The sequence below is a fragment of the Lactuca saligna genome, chromosome 2, assembly GCF_052625555.1.
Source record: "Lactuca saligna cultivar CGN05327 chromosome 2, ASM5262555v1, whole genome shotgun sequence".
In the NCBI taxonomy this organism is placed as follows: Eukaryota; Viridiplantae; Streptophyta; class Magnoliopsida; order Asterales; family Asteraceae; genus Lactuca; species Lactuca saligna.
Genome location: NC_136418.1, coordinates 49275249 through 49298257, shown reverse-complemented (window position 1 = coordinate 49298257; position 23009 = coordinate 49275249).

Sequence of the window (23009 nt, the reverse complement as noted above, 5' to 3'; positions counted from 1 at the left end):
ATTTTGTGTTTCACTTTGCATGTTTTGACTTCCAGAATAACGAGGTCATTCTCCCGAATGACCAAGTTATTCAAACCATCCACAGTCGGTCATATGTTGGAAGTAGATATGAATCAAGACTGTCGTGAATTTGGCTTGTATGATTTGTCTAAAGTGCTTTAGACAATGCAATAGTTGCTACAACATTCATGAGCACTTATAAGGGCTGAGTATTTGATTCAACACACGCTCATTTGGATTCACTTCATGGATTTTATCACGAGTGAATCATGAGACGATAGTATCTTATATTCTTCAAACCTAGAGATATGAGTTGTTGACTATGAGTTGGTTATACATTGATTGCACATAAACGCATTGGTAACTCGATGTTATAAAACGTGCATTTGTGTATGATTCAACAAATAGTTAGTACAATCATATGAGTTGAAGTTTATCCATTCCTTTTACCTTCGGGATAAAAGCGATATATGTGGGCCCCTCGATGATTTGATGATGACAAATGGAAGTGCTCGGCCGGGCCATGACTGATTTGATTTGTTCAATTAGTTTGTCGTCATAAATCATAAATTAGGAAACAACAAATGGACAGAGAGAATGATTATAATCCATGTCTCAGTCCATATGATACCTAGAAAGGAGGAATATATGATCCCTTATCTAATGGACAAGTCATTGACAAAGGTCAGAGTTCATCTACAAGGTCAGAGTTCGACAGAAGCTTTTGAGAGCTATGATTGCTAGTCTGGTTTCGAAGTCATACTTGAAATAATAGTTTGAGATGTATCCAAGTGGGAGACTGTTGGATTAATGTCTAAGTCCATAACTATAATTGGTAAAACTTGACCCGACCCGGCATGGTCCATTTGGGTTGCATGGCATCATGCACTTGGATAGACTAAAATGAGAGAAATAACACTTAAGGTTTATTAATATATTATAAGTTCTAATATATTAATAAGGTTATTTAATTAGTATTGATCAAGAATTAATTTGGAATTAATTAAGTGATCAAAAGGAGACTAATTAAATATTTGGGTTGATTGTGTAAATCATTCATTCTTATATATGTGGGCTTGTGATCCAAGATTCCTTATGTTGGACTAAGTCCATGGGGTGACCCATGGATGCTCCATGGAGGTTAAAATCCATGGAGCATAAGGAATGGGTAAAGTCACGAGTTACATGGTGTAACCCTAATAGCCACCATATAAAAGAATCCCATGGCTCAAGAAATCGTACACTATGGGTGAGGGTGAGGGCAAAACGATTTCATGAAGTGTTCTAATTTCTCTCCAAGTTATTCCAAGTGCTTATGGTGTTGTGTGAACCATTTGAGGTGTCACACTTGGGGCACTAGGCACTCAAGCTTCATGAAGACAAGCACCAACAAAAGGTATGTTATTCTAACTTGTGTTATTTAAAGTTTTGTATGCTAGAATAGTACAATACCTTGGAAAGTTGATATTTGTATGTATAATAGCGAAAACATAGATCCAAGGTATTTAGGGTTACATGTACACTTAGGAGTGTTGGATTGCTCAAAACCCAACAGTAAGACCTACTGTTTGGTCAATTTTTCATGAACTTGTGTTGCATCATTAATACCAGTATATTAGCAGTTAACTACTCTATTGCCATGACTCTCATTTTGATCTTGGATTATGTTGATTTAATCCACGAAACACTCTATTCCTATTCGCGATAGACTCTTACTATTGCTATCATTTCTATGATCTTCCAGTGAAAGATGCCTCCACGAAGGCGTCCCAGCAGAGGGAGACCAGCAACTCAAATCCCTCCTCCACCACCTCCTCCTCCGCAGTTCGATCTGGTGCTGTTCCAAACAGCTGTGACAGCAGCCATGGCCCAAATGAACTCGGGTGATGCGAGCGGTGGAAATTCTAGATTTGGTGAAGTCCAACAACGAGTGCAGGGATGTACTTATAAGGATTTCATGAACTGTAAACCTACCTTCTTCGATGGTACCGGAGGAATTCTGGCATTGTCCCAATGGTTTGAAAGAACCAAAGCTGTATTTGAAATGTGCTCTTGCCCCGAAGAGAGCAAAATCAAGTTCGCTACTGCTACCCTCACTAACAGGGCCTTGACATGGTGGAACGGCCTTTTCAATGCACTCTCCTTGGTCACAGCCAATGCCATGGGCTGGGACACTCTAAAAGATCTCATGAGAGGGGAGTACTGCACTAGGGGCGAAATTCAGAAACTTGAGGAGGAACTCTGGAACCTCAAGATGAAAGGGACTGGCATAATAGCGTATACGGCCAGGTTCAGTGAATTGGCGGCTATGTGTCCCAATATGATACAGACCGAACGCAAGAAGATTGAACGGTACATCTGGGGTTTAGTGCCCGCGTATCGGGGAAATGTTCTAGCCTCACGCCCTACGACCTTCGACAGCGCCAAGGAATTGGCCCAGAGTTTGATCAATCATGAAATATCTTCCACTCCAGCAACAACAACCACAACTACCACGACACCACCCGATTCATCTGACAGGAAGAGGAAGCGTTGGGATAGGAGGGAGGGAAAGATAACTCAAACCTCCTCCAAGGACCAGCAAATCGTGGTGGTCCATGCTGCCACTACTCTAGCCACCTCTACACCACCAAAAGCTTATAGTGGGAATCTACCCAAATGTCCCAAGTGCCCTTTATACCACAACGGCCTCTGCCGTGAATTGCAGTGTTCCAACTGCGGCAGGAAGGGCCATACTGTCCGATTTTGCAAGGCCCCTCCCAAACCTATGTCACTTGTTATGGCTGCGGTGAAGCTGGTCATTTTAAGAAGAACCGTCCGAAGGCTACAAATAATGGGGGAACGGAAAGATTACTCGCTATCGGTCACAATGAAGCGGTAGCGGATCCCACGGTAGTCACGGGTACGTTTCTTCTCAACAACTCCTATGCTTGTGTCTTATTTGCTAGTGGTGCAGAAAAAAGCTTCGTAAATCATAACTTTAAACACTTGCTCAAACAAACCCCTCAACCACTAAAAGAAACATTCGTCGTAGAAATGGCTAATGGGAAAACAGAAAGCTCTAGCGAAATCTACATAGGTTGTACTCTCACGTTAGACAATCACTCATTTCCAATCGATCTTATACCAGTCTCAATCAAGAATTTCGATGTTATTGTTGGTATGGACTGGTTGAGTCTTCATCGCACTGATATTCTATGGTACGAGAAATCCCTTCGCCCGAACCTTTCGGATTCCGAAGCCCTAATGATCTATGGAGATAAACCAGGTTCAATCCTTCGTATTATCTCCAGTATTCTGGCTCAAAAATACTTACGTAAGGAATACCGCGCCTTCCTTGCTCATGTCGTCGACACAAGCCAGAAATCCAAAGATCCAAAAGACATTTCCATAGTATGCGATTTCCCTGATGTTTTCTCGGAGGATCTTCCAGGCCTACCTCCCAAACGTCAGGTTGAGTTCAGAATCGACCAAGTCCCAGGAGCTACCCCCATAGCAAAGTCTCCATATCGTCTAGCGCCCACCGAAATGCAAGAACTATCCGGTCAACTCAACGAGCTGATCAGCAAGGGTTTTATAAGACCGATCTTCTTACCTTGGGGAGCTCCGGTCTTGGTCGTGAAGAAGAAGGATGGATCGTTTCGGATGTGCATCGATTATAGAGAACTCAATAAACTCACGGTCAAAAATCGCTACCCTCTCCCTCGTATCGACGATCTATTCGACCAACTACAGGGAGCTAGTTACTTCTCCAAGATTGATCTTAGATCCGGGTATCATCAGTTACGGGTGCTTGAGGAAGATGTCCCGAAGACAGCCTTCCGAACCCGCTACAGACATTTTGAGTTCGTAGTGATGCCCTTTGGACTGACTAATACCCCCGGAGTATTCATGGACTTGATGAATAGGGTGTGTCGTCCATACCTGGATCAGTTCGCCATCGTCTTCGTTGACGATATCCTCGTTTACTCTCGGAGCGAGGAAGAACACAGGGATCATTTACGACGAGTCCTGGAAACGTTGCAATCCGAAAATTTATATGCGAAGTTCTCTAAGTGCGAGTTTTGGATCCGAAGAGTTGAATTCTTAGGTCACATGGTTAGTGAAGAAGGAATCCACGTGGATCCCTCCAAAATTAAAGCTATTGAGAACTGGTCAGCACCGAAGACGCCTACAAAAATTCGTCAATTTCTAGGCCTCGCTGGCTACTACTGCAGATTCATCCAAAACTTCTCTCAGATTGCAAAGCCTCTCACTATGCTGACACAGAAGGGTGTATCATTCGACTGGGAAGAGAAACAGGAGAAGGCATTCCAGACCCTGAAGCGAGCCCTATGCACCGCACCAGTATTATCCCTTCCCGAAGGGACAGAAGATTTTGTTGTATACTGTGATGCATCCAATCAGGGGCGCGTTTGTGTCTTGATGCAACGAGGAAAGGTTATCGCCTATGCCTCGAGGCAACTACAGACCCATGAAGTGAACTACACTACTCACGACCTCGAGTTAGGAGCGGTCGTCTTCGCACTAAAAATCTGGAGACACTACTTGTATGGGACGAAGAGCGTGGTGTGCACTGATCATAAAAGCCTTCAACACATACTAAACCAAAAGTAACTCAACATGAGGCAGCATCGATGGGTCGAGCTACTTAACGATTACGACTGTGAAATTAGATATAACCCGGGGAAAGCCAACGTAGTAGCAGACGCCCTGAGTAGGAAGGAGTATTCTGGTCGAAGCACCAAATCGATGACGATGACTATCCATTCACATCTATCCACACAGATCAAAGAAGCTCAGCTGGAAGCCTTAAAGCCTGAGAACGTGACGGGAGAATCCCTGCACAGAATGGATAAAAATTTGGAGGTTAAGGGTGACCGAGCCTACTACTTCATGGGCCGAATCTGGACTCCACACCATGGAGGTTTCAGAGACTTGGTCATGAGGGAAGCACACAACACTCGCTACTCCATCCACCCGGGTTCATATAAGATGTATCTGGATCTCAAAAAGTTATAGTGGAGGCCGAACATGAAAGCGGAGATCGCTACCTTTGTGAGCAAGTGCCTTACTTGCGTGAAGGTCAAGGTCGAATCTCAAAAGACATCAGGACTCCTCCAACAACCTGAGATACCGGAATGGAAGTAGGAGCGGATCATAATGGACTTTATAACCAAACTGCCCAAGACAACGGGTGGGTTAGATACTGTTTGGGTCATCGTCGACACGTTGACCAAGTCCGCACATTTCCTACCCATCAAGGAGACGGACAATATGGAGAAGCTCACTAGAACATACCTTAAAGAAATAGTACGACTGCATGGTGTCCCTATATCTATTATCTCAGACAGAGATAGTAGATTCACCTCTAGGTTTTGGCAATCATTGCAAAAGGCACTAGGGACGAGGCTGGACATGAGTACAGCCTACCATCCGCAGACCGACGGACAAAGTGAGAGGACGATCGAAACCTTAGAAGATATGCTGCGAGCTTGTGTGATCGACTTCGGCAAATCATGGGACACACACTTACCTCTTGTGGATTTTCCCTACGACAATAGTTATCATACGGGCATCAAGGCAGCCCCGTTCGAAGCCCTCTACGGCCGGAAGTGCAGGTCCGCTCTGTGCTGGGGAAAGGTGGGTGACACTCAGTTAGCTAAAGGACGAGTTCCTAATAGCGCCCTCACTTGTCCGGAGATCATTCGAGAAACGACTGAAAATATTGTACAGATACGTGAACAATTAAAAGCCGCTAGGGATCGACAGAAAAGCTACGCCGACAAACGAAGAAAACCCTTGGATTTCCAGGTGGGAGACCGAGTCCTTTTGAAGGTCTCGCTCTGGAAGGGCTTGATACATTTCGGAAAGCGTGGAAAGCTGAACCCAAGGTACATAGGGCCTTTCGAGATTCTCGCTAGAATCGGGCCTGTAGCCTACAAACTCAACCTACCCCACGAGCCAAGTAACATACATCCTACCTTACACGTCTCAAACTTGAAGAAATGCCTGTCTGATGAAACTCTCATGATTCCCCTCAACGAGATCGAGGTCAATGAGAGCCTCAACTTCGTGGAATAACCTGCGGAGATTATGGATCGGGAAGTAAAACGAACGAAACAAAGTCGCATCCTAATTGTGAAAGTTCGGTGGAACGCCAAGCGGGGACCGGAATTCACTTGGGAGCGCGAAGACCAAATGAAACTCAAATATCCCCATCTCTTTGCTGAGTAGTATAGTAATTCTTATGTGTATGAATCCTAAATTTCGGGACGAAATTCCCCTAACGGGCGGATGATGTGCCAGCCCAAATTTATTTCCGTTACAAAATCCCATCTTCACTAACGGAATTCGTTGATATATGTTATTTTTCCGTAATGTTTAGGGTCATCAATAAATAGATATCTTGTTATTTATATTTCTTGATATTATCATAAGTAATTATAACTTGTAAGTGTTAACCCCGTTTAGCTAAATAGAGTTATATTATTTTTCAACCACTTCACCCGGGTAAAAACTTTTGACCCCGTTAAACTTTAGCATCGGGTAGCAGTGTACCAGATGCAATACCCGAGAAATATATAATCAAATGAACACCACTTTTAAGCTCTTTTACCACTCATTCACTCTCTCTCTCTCTCTCTCTCTCACTACTTTCTCTCTCTAGACCCAAACCCGACTCCAAAACCGCGAATTCCAGCTTCCAAACGTAAGGATTTATTCCCTATCTTATTCTAAACATACTTCATTGTATTTAGAGGCCAAAAGTCATAGGATTTAGGGAACAAAAGGGAGTTTACGGCCTAGGAAGCCCCTTAGGCCGTAAACACCTAAAACTTTGCGAAAAGCCCCATTTTTCCTTCCTTTAAGCTTGTGTACTAATTAAGGGATTTACCTAGGTGATTTTGGACATGAAAACTAAAGATTTTGAAGCCTAAAAAGGATTTTACGGCCCAAGATCATGCTTAGGCCATAAACACCCAAAAACCCTTGGTAAAAGTCCCAAAAACTCATCTAGGGCATGTAGGAAATAAGCTATGATCCTAGGAAATGTTTAAGGCCATTAAACAACACAATTTAAAGACAAAAAAAGGATTTTATGGCCAAGACTAAGCTTGGGTCGTAAACACCCAATAATTATGCCAAAAAGTCCCCAAAACCCCATCTAAGGCCTTCAAAAAATTTTCTAAAGTGCTGGAAAGTGTTTTGGACCATTTAACATGTCCTTTTGAACAACAAAATGGAGTTTATAGCCCAAGCCTAAGCTAGGACCGTAAACTCCCCAAAATGTCACAAAATGAGGATTTTAACCCTCCAAATTGGTCCTAGGCACTTGCTAGAAAATTAGGGAAGTGAAATAAGGCCTTAACTTGCACTTTTGGAGGAATACATGAGTTTACGGCCAAGCCTAGGGGGCTTCCGGCCGTAAAATCCCAAGGAGTGGCCTTTGGGCCGTAAACTCCAAGGGAGTGAACTCATGGACTCCCCCGCAAACCCCTCTTGGCCTTGTACCACTCCCGGGAACCCCTTCTAGGCCCTAAAACCCCGAATCGATGCTAGAATGCCTAAATACTTTAATGAAAAGCCTAAAATGATTAATCTCTAGTAAAATACATATTTCATATGACATTAGGGTCCTAAAAGGTGCACAAGTCGTTATTTGGTACAAAACGCTCAACTGACACGTCCACCCGATTTACCCGATTCACCCAATTTACGCGATTTCAGGTGAGTTCATACCCCTTAAATGAACCTTTCAAATGTTTTATATGTTTTAGGGGGGGTACAAGTTGATTATACATGTTTATGGCAATTTATACAAGACAATTATTCATGTTACGAAAATTAATCACATGTGATTCACTATCCCTAGTTCAAATCACATGTGATTAATCACTATGCCTTATAAATAGATTCTACGTTTTTAAAACTATTTTGGATAAATAATCAAGTTTTTAAATGTTTCTTTTGGACAATACTTTTATTAAACAAATCTTCTTATAAAATGTAACCACGCTAATATAATTATATAAGTAAGACTTGAAGGACTTAGGACAGATATCTCGCCTTATTTCCTGTTCTTGTTTGATTGTGGGCTTAGGGTAGTGGTTATCCGTCCGACTGTCGTTGATTTCTTAGTTATATATCTTGTATATTAGTATGGGACACACGTATTTCTCATTTCATTAGATGCCTAAATCACTAACATGACAAGAACCATACACACTAAGTTAACTATAATAGGTATAGTTAATGCTACTACTACTACTACTCACTATTGCTATTACTCTCTACACTATAATATGCACTATTACCAGACAATACACTAGTAAGAGAACACACTATGAACTATACTAAAAGACTACTACACTATAACAAAAGAGAAAGGACTAAACATATGATGCCACACTAACTCACTACGGGATACTCTATTCGCTACCCACTACGCCCAGAGTTTTCCGATAGGAAGACGACGCTATATGTATAGATCTATACGGGGCAGACGCTATTACATCCCGACTGTTAACCTCAGTCCGAGCCGCACAGGTCCAGGGATGCCACTACTTCACTACACTGTGCATGACCGGGAAGGTCATGTGGTCCGCTATTACACACACTATTGGTAACATACAAGAAATACACTATAACCGTTCTAAAATACTAAACTAAAGATTAAGTTAATATCCCGAATTAACCAAGCATCTAACACTAAAGGAAGTTGGTACCACTATTATTGACTTCAAGCATTACTCACTATATTGCATTACTTATTGGAGAGTCACTATTATACTTTTACGATAAATGGTTTTCAAAGATGAAAATGACATATTTCTTAAAGGTTTTCACATACAATGCATTTCTGGAAAATATAGGATTTTCTACGTTTTACTACTACTTATGACTGTAAATTTCAGCTTTTCATACTATCGGTTCTAATGCTTTTTATACGAAAACTCACACTAAACTCTTATGAACTCACCAGCTTTATGCTGATATTCGTTTTCAAAATAACTTGTATCCTCAGGTCAAAGATAGATAGGTACAGGTGCAACATTTTGGAGAAGGTGGAGCATACAAGATCCATCTCTTATTTTTGTATTACTTTTGGTGTTTGTTGAACATTACAAAACACACTTGTAATTAAACTCACTATGTAAATGAAATGGTTGTATGTTTCTTGTTTTTACAGTTATGAAATTGTGATGATACTGTACATGACGTCCTCCACCCCGAAACGTATTCCGCCATTATCGGTTTTGGGGTGTGATAGCTGGAGATTCCTGAATGGAAGTGGGAATAGATTACCATGGATTTTATCACCAAATTGCCAAGGACTACGAGGGGGGTTAATGCAATTTGGGTGATTGTGGATAGATTGACGAAGAGCGCTCATTTTCTAGCTATCAGTGAGAGCTCTTCTGCGGAGAAGTTGGCAGAGTCATATATGAAGGAGGTGGTATCGCGGCATGGGGTTCCAATGTCGATCATTTCAGATCGGGATGTACGATTTACTTCCAGGTTTTGGAAGAAGTTTCACGAGGAGTTGGGTACGAGGCTGCATTTCAGTACCGCATACCACCCGCACACGGACGGATAGAGCGAGCGGACGATTCAGACGCTTGAGGATATGCTCCGAGCATGTGTTTTGGATTTCGGAGGGATTTAGGACACCTATTTACCCTTATCAGAGTTTTCGTACAACAACAGCCATCATTCGAGCATTGGTATGCCACCCTTTGAGCTGTTGTATAGAAGGAGGTGTCGCACCCCCATCTGCTAGGGAGAGGTGCGACAATGGGTAATGGGTAGCACGGAGATTGTAATTTAGATGACCGATCAGATACGGTAGGTCAGATAGAGATTATTGACCGCGCAGAGTCTCTAGAAGAGTTATGCGGACAGGCGTCAGTCCGAGCTCAAGTTTTAGGTTGGCGACCTTGTGCTCCTAAAGGTCTCTCCTTGGGAAGGAGTGATACGATTCAGGAAGAGGGGTAATTTGGGACCCCGATATATTGGACCTTTCAGGGTAATCGCTAGGGTAGGCAGGGTAGCCTACCGGTTGGATCTACCTGCTGAGTTGGGACAGATCCACGACACCTTTCATGTCTCGCAGTTGAGGAAATGTATTGCCGACGAGTCGACAGTGGTGCCATTAGACGATATTCAAGTGGATGCAGGCCTGAACTATGTTGACAGAATAGTGGTGATCAGGGATCGAAAGGTTAAGGTTCTGAGGAACAAGGAAGTACCCTTGGTACAAGTGTAGTGGCAACATCGGAACGGGTCCGAGCTGACATGGGAGTCCGAGTTTGAAATGCGGCATCAGTATCCAGAATTGTTTTCAGTGTGAGACTTCGGGGATGAAGTCTGGTTCTAGAGGGGGAGAATTGTAACAGCCCGAAATCCAGGTACCCTTTTATTTAAGCCTTCATTTTTAATTTAAAGTCATTTAGGGTTTTCATGATGAGCGAGTACGCTTGGCGTACAAGGAGTACGTTGCGCGTACTCGCGCGCTTCATTTGTACACGTCCCCCCTCGGGTACGTTGGGTGTGTTCTAAGGTTGGTGCTGTCATTTCAAGGTAGCAAAGAAGAAGAAGAGTCCATTGGGAATGCTAGAAGTTGGTGTTCAAGTGTAGATCCGGGCTTTGCAAAGGTTAGAGCTTCATTCTAAGGTAAAAAGTTCGGATATTGACTTGTAGTTCTTGTGGTATGCTTTATGGACCATTTTCTAGGGGTTTGGTCCCAAAGGTGGAGACTTTATGTGCAAATGGTCTCCATTAGCTTAGATCCATAATATTTCTGGTCTACTTAAGTTGTATATTCATAAAAATGTAATTTTGGACGTGAATGTATGACCATGCATGAGATCTAGATCCTTGAGTTGAAATGGAAAGGAGTTAAGGAGTGTAAGAGCCTTTACAGCCATGCAAAGGCTTAAAGGTTTCGACTTTATGGGTAAGGATGCTTAAACAAAGTGGGATCTAGAAGTTGAAGTTATGGCTTAACCGATTAAGACTAGAAATGATGAATGTATAAGTCTGATGGTTACGCTGGGCGTAACTCCCAGTACGCGCAGCGTACTGGGTGGAGACCCCGATTCCTGGGTTGGCGATGTACGCCCCGCGTACATTAAGCAATACGCCCCGCGTACTCGAAAGGTTGACTTTTGTTGACATATAGGGTTTTGGTCAACATGTGGACTTTGAGTCAACGAAGGGTAAAATGGTCTTCTACCCTCTGAGGAATGATGATAAGGGGTAAAGTCTAGTTGTGGAAGTCTATATTAATTAAAATAATATTCGTTATGATTAGGCAAGGTTGAGTCTTCGTTGGGATTTGGAGATAGCGAGTTCGCGAGATTCTAGACTTTCCACGAGGTGAGTTTTCTCACTATATTGTACCCGGAGGGGATTTTGTTGTGTGACCGGAAGGTCGGATATGTTATGAGTTGTATGTGTTGTATATGATAAGTTAATCATTTGTATGTGCTATGTATGCTATGTTTGATAGGGGCCGGAAGGCATTATGTTATGGGCCGAAAGGCATATATGATATGGGCCGGAAGGCGTTGTGATGTGGATAGTAAGGTTGACGTAGGTAGGACCGGAAGGTTTACCGAGTCGGGACGGAAGTCCCCTGAGACACATGGACCGGAAGGTCAGGGCCTGTAATATGTGCGTAAGTAGTATTTTGGGGAACTCACTAAGCATTTATGTGTATGTGTCTCAGGTACTAGCGAGGACCATGGGAAGGTGTTGGCATGATTGTACACACTAACGAAGGAACTGTTTTATGATCATGGGTTGTATTTTGTTACAATGACATTTGTTACACATGTGATTTCAGAATATTAGATGTTGGTTTTTGATGTTTGCAAAAATGAAAAAATTGTTTTGAAAATTTACGTTGTTACATTCACAAGTATGAATCCCACATCCATGGCTTTGTAGCTAGTGATAACACTAATTTTTCACACTTCAACCTATAAACCGATTTGCATTAAACAATGTTACTGTAAGAAATGGGATGAACCAGGGATCAATTGCCATTTTTCACAAGCACACAGTATGTGTCGGCCATTGCTTGATGTCACTCGAGATATTTGTTGGTGATGAATCTATACACACCAAATCCATGTCTCAATCCATGCCTTGAAAATCGATGGCTTTGAACTTTTTCCCATTCACCGAAATATGAATCTCTAGTGTAGAATTTATACACAAAAAAGTTATGTCTCAATTCTTGCCTGTACTGACCTCTATACCAGCTTTCCCTGACCTGTTTGTGAGGTGTTGATCTAGGAGTCACTCCGATAGTTTAATCATGATCAAAATCACCGTCGTCGATCAGATTTGATGTTCATGATTAGGGCTGGCTGAAATTAGAAGGCGGAGAACAGAGTGAAGAATTGTCGTCGATCTAGATTTGATGTTCATGATTAGGTTACTCTATCAATAACAAAGAAGACGAAGAATACAGTGAAAAATGTTGATTAAAATCGGAAGAGACACCGCTGCTATATTTTCTTATTCAAACCTTAGATTTTTTGTGATGCAATTCATACGTGATTATTGGTTTTCTCTAAAACAAGAAGCAGATGGAGTCTTCGTTCATTTCATGGCCACCGCTAATGAATTTAGGATTATTGTAGGTCATTTACCGTGTCAATTGTCAGGAGACTTTAATAATTGAGTTTGCATATGAAATCTGTTGACTACGAAAGGGTTCACCGGATGACCCCTTTAGTTTTTTTGAAAAGGGCCTTTTAAATATTAAAAACATGAATTCCTAGCCTTAGAATGCAAAAAAATAAGATAAGGGACCTTTTAAACCAAACCATGTAATTTTGTTGGGCTACAGTGACATTTACCCTTTTGGGAACTGCATAAACTTTACTCCTCAATGACTCCTGCAGACCCATCTTGATACCCAAAATCTACACCACCTTAATTCGTATGGATCATCAAATTACAAGAAAAATAATCACCAATGTGTAGCACCTGGTTCCTATTACGTAAAATTAATCTAAGTATTTTGCATTTTTAGCCATGGACTCGGCGAGTTGTAGGCCCGACTTGCCAAGTGGAAATGGGTTTGGGAGCACGTTTAAGTTGGTGACTCGGCAAGTCCACATTCTGGACTCAGCGAGTCCCCGCTGTATGATGAAACCCTAAATTTCAAGGGTTTGCACCCTATTTAAACCAACCTTATGCGCCCCAACCTCGCCCCCTTTACCCTCAGAGCTCCCAATATCGTTCAAACCCTTATTCCTTGTGAGATTGAAGTGCTTTGGTGTGTTTGTTGAAGATTTTGAGAAGAAAGAAGAGTAGTTCAAGAAGAGAAGAAGGAGGCCAGACATCTTGGTGTTATCTCAGTGATTTCCTTGAGGTATAACTCAGTTTCCCACTGTTTCCATGCTTATAGTCCCTTATAGCTCCATTAAAGTCCTTCTTGAGCCATTTTCAAGCTTGATTGTGATTTAGAGTTGGTAATAAGTTGATTAACCTTTAGATCTAGGCATGATTGAGCTCCAGGAGCTTGGATCTACTACCTTTATGGAGCCATATATCATGAAAGCCCTAGATCTACTCTTTTAGTGCATTTTGAGCCCTAAAACCTTCATTCGTGTTTATTTACACGTAAATTTCGAAACCTTATGTGTTAATCAGGCCCTAGAAACCCAGATCTATGTATGGTATGAGTTGGATTCGAGCAAAATCGAGTATATAGTGTTTACATGCGAAAGACTCGGCGAGTCGTTCATCGGACTCGACGAGTCGAGTCGTGAGTCCATGAGTTTTCCCCCTTTTCGTGTTAGCGGAGTGAAGTAGTGAGTCATGAGGTGTGACTCAGTGACTCGGAAGCCATACTTACCCATGAAGGAACTCGGTGAGTCAATGCCCTGACTTGGCGAGTCCAAGGCAATCTTCTTGCCTCAAGAACAGAGTCGGCGAGTTGTTCATACAACTCGGCGAGTAGGATGAAGGACTATTGAACTTTAGTTTAGAAGGAAAATTCGTCGAGTTAATGCCTAACTCAACGAGTAGAGATGGGATTATGTGCAAACAAGTGGATAGGGACTTAGCGAGTTGGCAGGCCAACTCGGCGAGTCGGGTCAACTGGAATTTGGCTTTGACTTTGACTTTGACTCTTGGCTTGGTTAGGGGTAAATGGTCATTTTACCTTGAGGTCGATTAGAAGTATTTGACTAAGTGTTTTGTGGGGACTATATCCGGAGGATTACCAGGACACAAGCAACAGCAGGAGACAGTTAGTTCCCACGTAGATCGGCGGCTAGTTTGAGGTGAGTTACCTTCCAGTAGCGGTGGGTCTACGACCACAATGTCGGCCTACTAGTAGGATTGTATGATAAATGTTTGTCTCCGTGGTATTCATCTATGGTTGCTACTACCTGTGAAATTTTATTGTGCTAGTATGATATGATGCTATGTGCTAGTGACACTAGCGGGAGATAGCCCCCAGTGTGCCGATCGATAGGGCCGAAGGGGCGGTCATGCCCAGCCATGCTAGATAGACTATGAGATATATATGTTATGTGGTAGTAGTAGGGGGTGAAATAGTCCCCAGTATCCGGTCGAGAGGATCGAAGGGGAGGCAAGCTCCCAAATATACTGTTCAGTATCCGGTCAAGAGGACCAAAGTGGAGGCTAGCTCCCAGATAAACTAGATAGTATCCGGTCGAGAGGACCGAAGGGTTAGGTCGGGCACCCAGATATGCCTGACAAAATTTTTATGTTATGTGATTGTATGGTATGTGGTATGTTGGGGGAACTCAATAAGCTTTGTGCTTACAGTTTTCAGTTTTGGTTTCAAGTACCTCTTCTTCAAAGGGGAAGGAGCTGGCACGGTAGCGTCCCATCACACACGCGCCTTGTATTCCACACTATGAGATCCTCCTGGGAATTTGAACTCTGACTTTATTATGTTTTTATGAAATGTTTTTCAAGGTAGGCGATAACTTTTATGAAAGGATATGATCATTGAATGTTTTATTTCTAAGGTTTGTTAAGAATATGTTTTAAAAATGAAATTTTTTGGCTCGTATTTTTGGGATGTTACAAGTTGGTATCAGAGCCCTGGTTTGAGGGATTCGGACACACCTTCGGGGGTGTTTGTACTCAAATCGAGGGATTAAAAGATTTTGAAAAAGAAAATGTTTTCTAAAAGGCTAAGTAAAGGGTTTTGAGAAAGAACAAAGTGTGTGATGTGTGCGACCGGCCAAGCTCAAGTAATTATTCCCTAAAGTACCCATACAAGCTTATATTATGTTTATTAGTTTCAGTAGAACAGCATGCTAGAATAGGACTAAGGATACAGGAGTGATGCCTTATGTGCATGCTTTATGTGCCTCAATGTCTGAAAGACTGCATGCTAGAATTGAGTAGACAGCAGTAGGACAACTTGTTTAGGTTATGCCTGATAGTACAAGTTTAGCATTGTATGCTAGTTCAGTTTCTCTCTACGAGGATAGAGTTACTTGAGATTGTTTCGTTTTGTCCAAATGATGTTTGCTTTGTGCTATGTGGGATTTGAGTGATGTGAGTTAGCTATTAGGTGAATACGTTAAAGTCACATGTGATCAGGGTTGAATAATCTCAGTGTGTTGGATTTGACCCTATTGCGTAGCTCTTGTTTGAGTCCTAACCGTTGTAGGGATGAGTCCCTTACTCAAAGGATTATCCGAGCCTCGTCGCATGTTATTGTATTCAGGTAATAGCTAATTGGCATCACAAAGAGACCTTCTACAGTTGGGGATTGGGTTGGGTGGAGTTAGAGCTTTGCTAGGGTAAGCCTATGATAAGAGTAGCAGAGATCAGCGGTAGTGAAACGGACTCGGTGGAGTCAAGGCAGTCCTTGGAGAAGGTACGGATAGATGTGGAAGGTAGTATGGGCCCGTACTACTGAAAGCAGAGGATCTGTACCCGAACCGAGGAAGGCCAAGATAAGACCAGGGAACTTGTAGTAGGTGTGATCCCTCCAGAGGTATCAGTATCACTAATGGTTATTATTTATGTATTTAGATGGCCCTTTAGAGGTAGAGATTGCCGATAATCGATCGGTGCGGGCGTCAACAGTATTCAGGGATTGTGTCCTAAGGTTATTTGAGGAGCACTATTTTGTGGATTTGGTTCTCATCCCTTTGCGAGGGAACAAGGTGATTTTAGATATGGATTGGTTAAGCCCTAATGGGGCGGTGATAGATTGAGCACATCAGTTGGTGTGGATTAGAACCCCAAGTAGGGGAGAGTTGGTGATCCACGACGAGAGGCCACAACGTGGACCTGCAGTATGTTCAGTAGCGAGAGCTAGGCGCTACCTTCGGCAGGGTTTTGTGGGATATGTCGTGTATGTTGTGGATACCCGGGAGACGGGTAAGGCGACGGTGAGCGAGGTTCCATTGGCGCGAGACTACACTTATGTGTTCCCGGAGGAGCATCCTGGAATCTCTCCGGAGCGTCAGGTAGAGTTCAGGATCGACCTAGATCGTGGTGCGGCTCCGATAGCCAAGGCACCGTATCGGTTGGCTCTTCCTTAGATGCAGGAGTTGTCTACACATCTGCATGAGCTGTTAGACAAGGGATTCATTCGACCGAGCAGATCACCCTGGGAAGCCCCGACCCTTTTTGTGAAAAAGAAGGATGGGTGGCATCGGATGTGTATAGGTTACTGGGAGCTGAATAAGGTAACGGTGAAGAACCGTTACCCACACCCGAGGATTGATGACCTCATTGATTAGTTACGGGGAGCATCTTGGTTCTCCAAGATCGATTTGCGTTCAGGTTATCATCATATGAGGGTCAGAGAGGTAGATGTACAGAAGACCGCGTTTCAGATGCATTACGACCATTATGAGTTCGTGGTGATCCCGTTTGGGCTCACCAATGCTCCTGCCGCGTTCATGAACTTCATGAACCGCGTGTGTAGACCGATGTTGGATCGGTCTGTGATATTTTTCATTGATGACATCTTGGTTTATTCCAAGATGCAGGAGGAGCACAAGGAGCATCTGATAGAGGTTTTCGAGACCTTAAGGAGAGCTTGTACACCAAGTTCTCCAAATGTGAGTTTTGGTTGCACGAGGTGCCGTTTCTTGGGCACCTCATCAACAAGAACGGGATTTCTGTAGACCCAGCCAAGGTGGAGGCCGTGATGAGATGGGAGATTCCGATGTCTCCATCCGAGATTCGGAGTTTCCTAGGATTAGCAGGCTACTATTGGAGATTCATTCAAGATTTCTCCAAGATAGTCGTACCCCTGACACTGTTGACTAGGAAAGCCGTAGTCTTTCGATTGGGGCCTGAGCAGCATGCCGCGTTGGAGATTTTGAGGCGGAGATTGTGCGAGGTGCCAATCTTAGCCTTGCCTGAGGGTGTAGAGGATTTCGTGGTATAATGTGATGCGTCCATCTCGGGCTTAGGCGTAGTATTGATGCAGAGGTGACATGTCATTGCTTATGCCTCGAGGCAACTGAAGACTCACGAGGCGAACTACCCGACGCATGATTTAGAGTTGGGGGCGGTGGTCATCGCCCTCAAGATTTGGTAGCATTACCTCTACGGGGTTCGATGTACCATTTACACTGACCACAAGTGTTTAAGGTACCTCATGGATTAGCCGAATCTGAACATGAGGCAACGTCAGTGGTTGGACGTGGTGAAGGATTATGATTGCGAGATCCTTTAACACCTGGGGAAGGCCAACGTGGTGGCTGATGTGCTTAGCCGTAAGGCGGCACCGATCAGGGATGTATGTATGATGATGATAGTGGTGACTCCACTGTTAGAGCAGATTCGGAAAGCTCACTAGAAGGCTATGAAGGAGGAACATAGGAAGAGTGAGCGAATAGTGGGTCAAGTCACCTCCTTCGATTAGAATAGCCGACGGTTATTGACACTACACCATAGGGTTTGGGTGCCGTATCACGGAGGCGTGCACCAAATCTTGATGGAGGAGGCGCACAAATCCCGATTCTCTATTCATCCAGCAGCGATGAAGATGTATCGGGATTTTCGTCTAGACTATTGGTGGCCCTACATGAAGCCGAACGTGGCGTGGTACGTCGAGCAATGTTTGACCTGTAGGAAGGTAAAGGCCGAGCATCAGAGACCGCATGGCAAGATGCAACCGTTGGATATCCTATTGCGGAAATAGGAGGGTATTACGATGGATTTTATCGCGAAGCTTCCCCGGATGGCGCGAGGAGTAGATTCGATTTGGGTCATCGTGGATCGGTTGACCAAGAGCACCCATTTTATTCCGATTCAGGAGAGTATCTCGGCCGAAAAGTTGGCCGATATTTATATCAGGGAGGTAGTGGCACGGCATGGGGTGCCAGTTTCAGTGATATCAGATCGAGATGTTCGGTTCACTTCAAGGTTTTGGAAGAAGTTTCATGATGAGTTGAGTACTCGTCTGCATTTTAGCACCTCCTTTCACCCACGGTCAGATGGTCAGACGAAGCGGACCATCCAAACATTGGAGGATATGTTGCGGGCATGCGTGCTGGACTTCAGTGGTAGTTGGGATACCTATCTTCCCTTGGCTGAGTTCTCGTACAACAACAACAACCACGCAAGTATTGACCGTCCCCCTTATGAGATGTTGTATGGATGGAGGTGCAGGACCACGATATGTTGGGGTGAAGTTGGCCAGAGGGTCATGGGGAGCATTGAGATGGTGCTCAAGATGACCGAGAAAATCCAGCATGTTCGAAGCAGGCTTCAGACTGCGCAGAGTCGGCAGAAAATTTACGCCAACAAGCGTCGATCAGACCTGGAGTTCCAGGTCGGCGATATGGTTCTCCTAAAAGTAGGGGTGTGTATGGGCGGTTTGGTTCGATTATTGGTCAAAACTGAACCATAACCATTATAATTGGTTAATGCACTTTGGTAGCCATTGGGTATGGTTAATATTGGTTATGGTTAATGGTTTTTGTCGGTTAACGGTTTTGGTGAATAGTTAATCTTGGTTAACCATAATGTTCAAAATAATATAAATGGTGAAAGTATAGTGGCATAAAAAATGAAAAGAGAATACATAAAGTCCTCGAAACCAATGTTTGTAATCTAGCTTATAGTAATAGAATAAAATGTCTACCTTTGATGCTCATAGTGAGATAACACATAGTCACATTCAAAATAAAAAAACATTCAATAAAAAGTTTTAAAAAAATTTTAAAAATGGCATTAGTAACATCATATATCGATAATTGATATTAACATTAAAATAAAGCAAAACATTCATACATGTTCAATGCGATTAAATCAAAAAGTATAAAATGAAATAGCTAAACATTTATATTACGTGTTATCTGGATAAAAAAACAATCACTCATATACATTCAATGTGATTAAGTAAAAACAGTAAATAAAAAAGAAATTTTTTTTAGAAAAATACATTCTTAATATATCATAAAGTGAAGACACACTAAAAACTTAACTTACCTAGAAGTTTTTATTATAAATTAAAAAGAAAATCTTTCGAATAGACTATATAGTTAATACAATTTTATATTACGATTAACGGTGTGAGAAGCCTCCGATTTGGATTATGAGTGTGAACATTAAACTAAATGTGAATAATGTCTACAAATTATAGAATTGGCCGATTAGGAATTACAACATTAATCAATAATCAAAGTCAATGCATGATTGGAAATTTGTGTGTGTCTGCATAATCTACGTGATCATCCTTTGATGGTTTGATTGCACGTTCATATCCTGATAAGTGAGGATTAATGAATTATATTTTGGAAATTTAATGGGTCTTAAATAAGTTTGACTATATTATTTTATATATAATCCATAACTTTTATGCATTAAAATATAAAGTTAGCGATTTGGTTAATAATGGTTCAGTTAACCTATAAAACCATAACCGAACTGTTTGTTATTGGTTAACAAAAATTAGAAACTGAACCAATGATTTTTAAAACGGTTCGGTTATTATGGTTCGGTTATATTGGTTAATTTTGTTATGGTTCGGTTTTTCGGTTATTATGCTCACCCCTACCTGAAAGTGTCACCTTGGAAAGGCGTCATTCGATTCAGGAAGCAGGTCAAATTGGGCCCGAGATTCATTGGTCCGTTCAGGGTTGTATCCCGGGTGGTCAAGGTGGCATATAGGTTGGATCTGCCAACCGAGCTCAGTCAGATCCATAGCACCTTCCATGTCTCTCAGCTGCGGAAGTACCTAGTGGATGATTCAGCGGTGATGCCGCTAGAGGATATACAAGTTGATGACAGCCTGAATTAGATCGAGTGCCCAGTCGCAATCCTCGACCGGAAGTCGAATGATCTGAGGAACAAAAGGGTGGAATTAGTGAAGGTGCAATGGCAGCACTGAAAGGGTTCGGAATGGACTTGGGAGCTGGTGGAAGAAATGACGGAGCATTACCCCGAGCTGTTTCAGGATCGAGCAACAGACTTCCAGGACGAGATCTGAAATAAGTGAGGGAGATTTGTAGCACCTGGTTCCTGGTATGTAAAATTCATCTAAGTATTTTACATTTTGAGCCTTGGACTCGGCGAATTGTAGGCCCGACTCGTCGAGTGGAGACGGGTTTGGGAGCATGTTTAAGTTGGTGACTCGGCGAGTCCACATTCTGGACTTGGCAAGTCCCCACTGTCTGATGAAACCCTAAATTTCAAGGGTTTGCACCCTATTTAAACCACCCTTATGCGCCCCAACCTCGCCCCCTTCACCCTCAGAGCTCCCAATATCGTTCAAACTCTTATTCCTTGTGAGATTGAAGTGCTTTGGTGTGTTTCTTGAAGATTTTGAGAAGAAAGAAGAGTAGATCAAGAAGAGAAGAAGGAGGCCAGACATCTTGGTCTTATCTCAGTGATTTCCGTGAGGTATAACTCAGTTTCCCTCTATTTCCATGCTTATAGTCCCTTATAGCTCCATTAAAGTCCTTCTTGAACCATTTCCAAGCTTGATTGTGATTTAGGGTTGGTAATAAGTTGAATAACCTTTAGATCTAGGCATGATTGAGCTCCAGGAGCTCGAATCTACTGCCTTTATGGATCCATATTGCATGAAAGCCCTAGATCTACTCTTTTAGTGCAATTTGATCCTTAAAACCTTCATTCGTGTTTATTTACACGTAAAGTTGGCAACTTTACGTGTTAATCAGGCCCTATAAACCCAGATCTATGTATGGCATGAGCAGGATTCGAGAAAAATAGAGTATATAGTGTTTTCATGCGAAAGACTCGGCGAGTCGTTCATCGGACTCAGCGAGTCAAGTCGCGAGTCTGCAAGTTTTCCTGCTTTTCATGTTTGTGGAGTGGAGTAGTGATTCATGAGGTGTGACTCAGTGAGTCGGAAGCCAGACTCACCCATGAAGGAACTCGGCGAGTTAATGCCCTGACTCGGCGAGTCCAAGGCAATCTTCTTGCCTCAAGAACAGACTTGGAGAGTTGTTCATACAACTCGGTGAGTCTCAACATAGAGTGTTCTTCGGATGAAGATGAACTCGACGAGTTGTTCATACAACGCGGCGAGTCGGATGAAGGACTATTGGACTTTGGTTTAGAAGGAAAAATCATTGATTCAACGCCTAACTCGTCGAGTATAGACGGGATTATGGCCAGACAAAGGGATAGGGACTCAGCGAGTTGGCAGTCCAACTCGGCGAGTCGGGTCAACTTGAAGTTGACTTTGACTTAGGCTTTGACTCTTGGCTTGGTTAAGGGTAAATGGTCATTTTACCCTAAGGTCGATTAACATTAGTTGACTGACTGTTTTGTGGGGATTATATCCGGAGGATTTCCGGGACAGCAGGAGATAGTCAGTTCCCACGCAGATCAGCAGCTACTTTGAGGTGCGTTACCTTCAAGTAGCGATGGGTCTACGGCCACAATGTCGGCCCACCAGTAGGATTGTATGATAAATGTTTTTCTTTGTGATATTCATCAAGGGTTGCTACTGTTGGGTTATGAGCATTCTAACACTCCTAAGTGTACATGCAACCCTAAATACCTTGGATCTATGTTTTCTCTATTATACATGCAAATATGAACATCCAAGGTATTATCCTAATCTAGCATACAAAATAATGGATATAACAAGATAGAATACATACCTCTTTGATAGTGCTTGTCTTCATGAAGCTTGAGTGCCTAGTGCCCCAAGTGTGACACCTCAAATGGTTCACACAACACCATAAGCACTTTGAATAACTTAGAGAGAAATTAGAACACTTCTAGAAATCGTGTAGCCCTTATACATACACATAGTGTTAGTCATCGTCACGATTTCTTGAGCCATGGGTTTCTTTTATATGGTGGCTATTAGGGTTACACCATGTAACTCATGACTTTACCCATTCCTTATGCTCCATGGGTTTTAACCTCCAGGGAGTATCCATGGGTCACCCCATGGACTTAGTCCAACATAAGGAATCTTGGATCACAAGCCCACATATATAAGAATGAATGATTTACACAATCAACCCATATATTTAATTAGTCTTCTTTTGATCACTTAATTAATACTAGATTAATTCTTGATCAATACTAATTAAATAATCTCATTATTCTTATTATTAATATACTAGAACTTATAATATATTAATAACCGTAAGTGTCTTATTTCTCTCATTATAGTCTATCCAAGTGCATGATGCCATGCAACCCAAATGGACCATGCCGGGTCGGGTCAAGTCTTACCAATTATAGTTATGGACTTGGACATTAATCCAACAGTCTCCCACTTGGATAAGTCTAAAACTATTATTGCGTATGACTTCAGGAACCAACTAGCAATCGTAGCTCTCAAAAGCTTCTGTCGAACTCTGACCTTGTAGATGAACTCTGATCTTTGTCAACGACTTGTCCATTAGATAAGGGATCATATATTCCTCCATTCTAGATATCATATGGACTGAGACATGGATTATAATCATTCTCTCTGTCCATTAGTTGTTTCCCGATTTCCGATTTATGACGACTGACTAATTGAACAAATCAAATCAGTC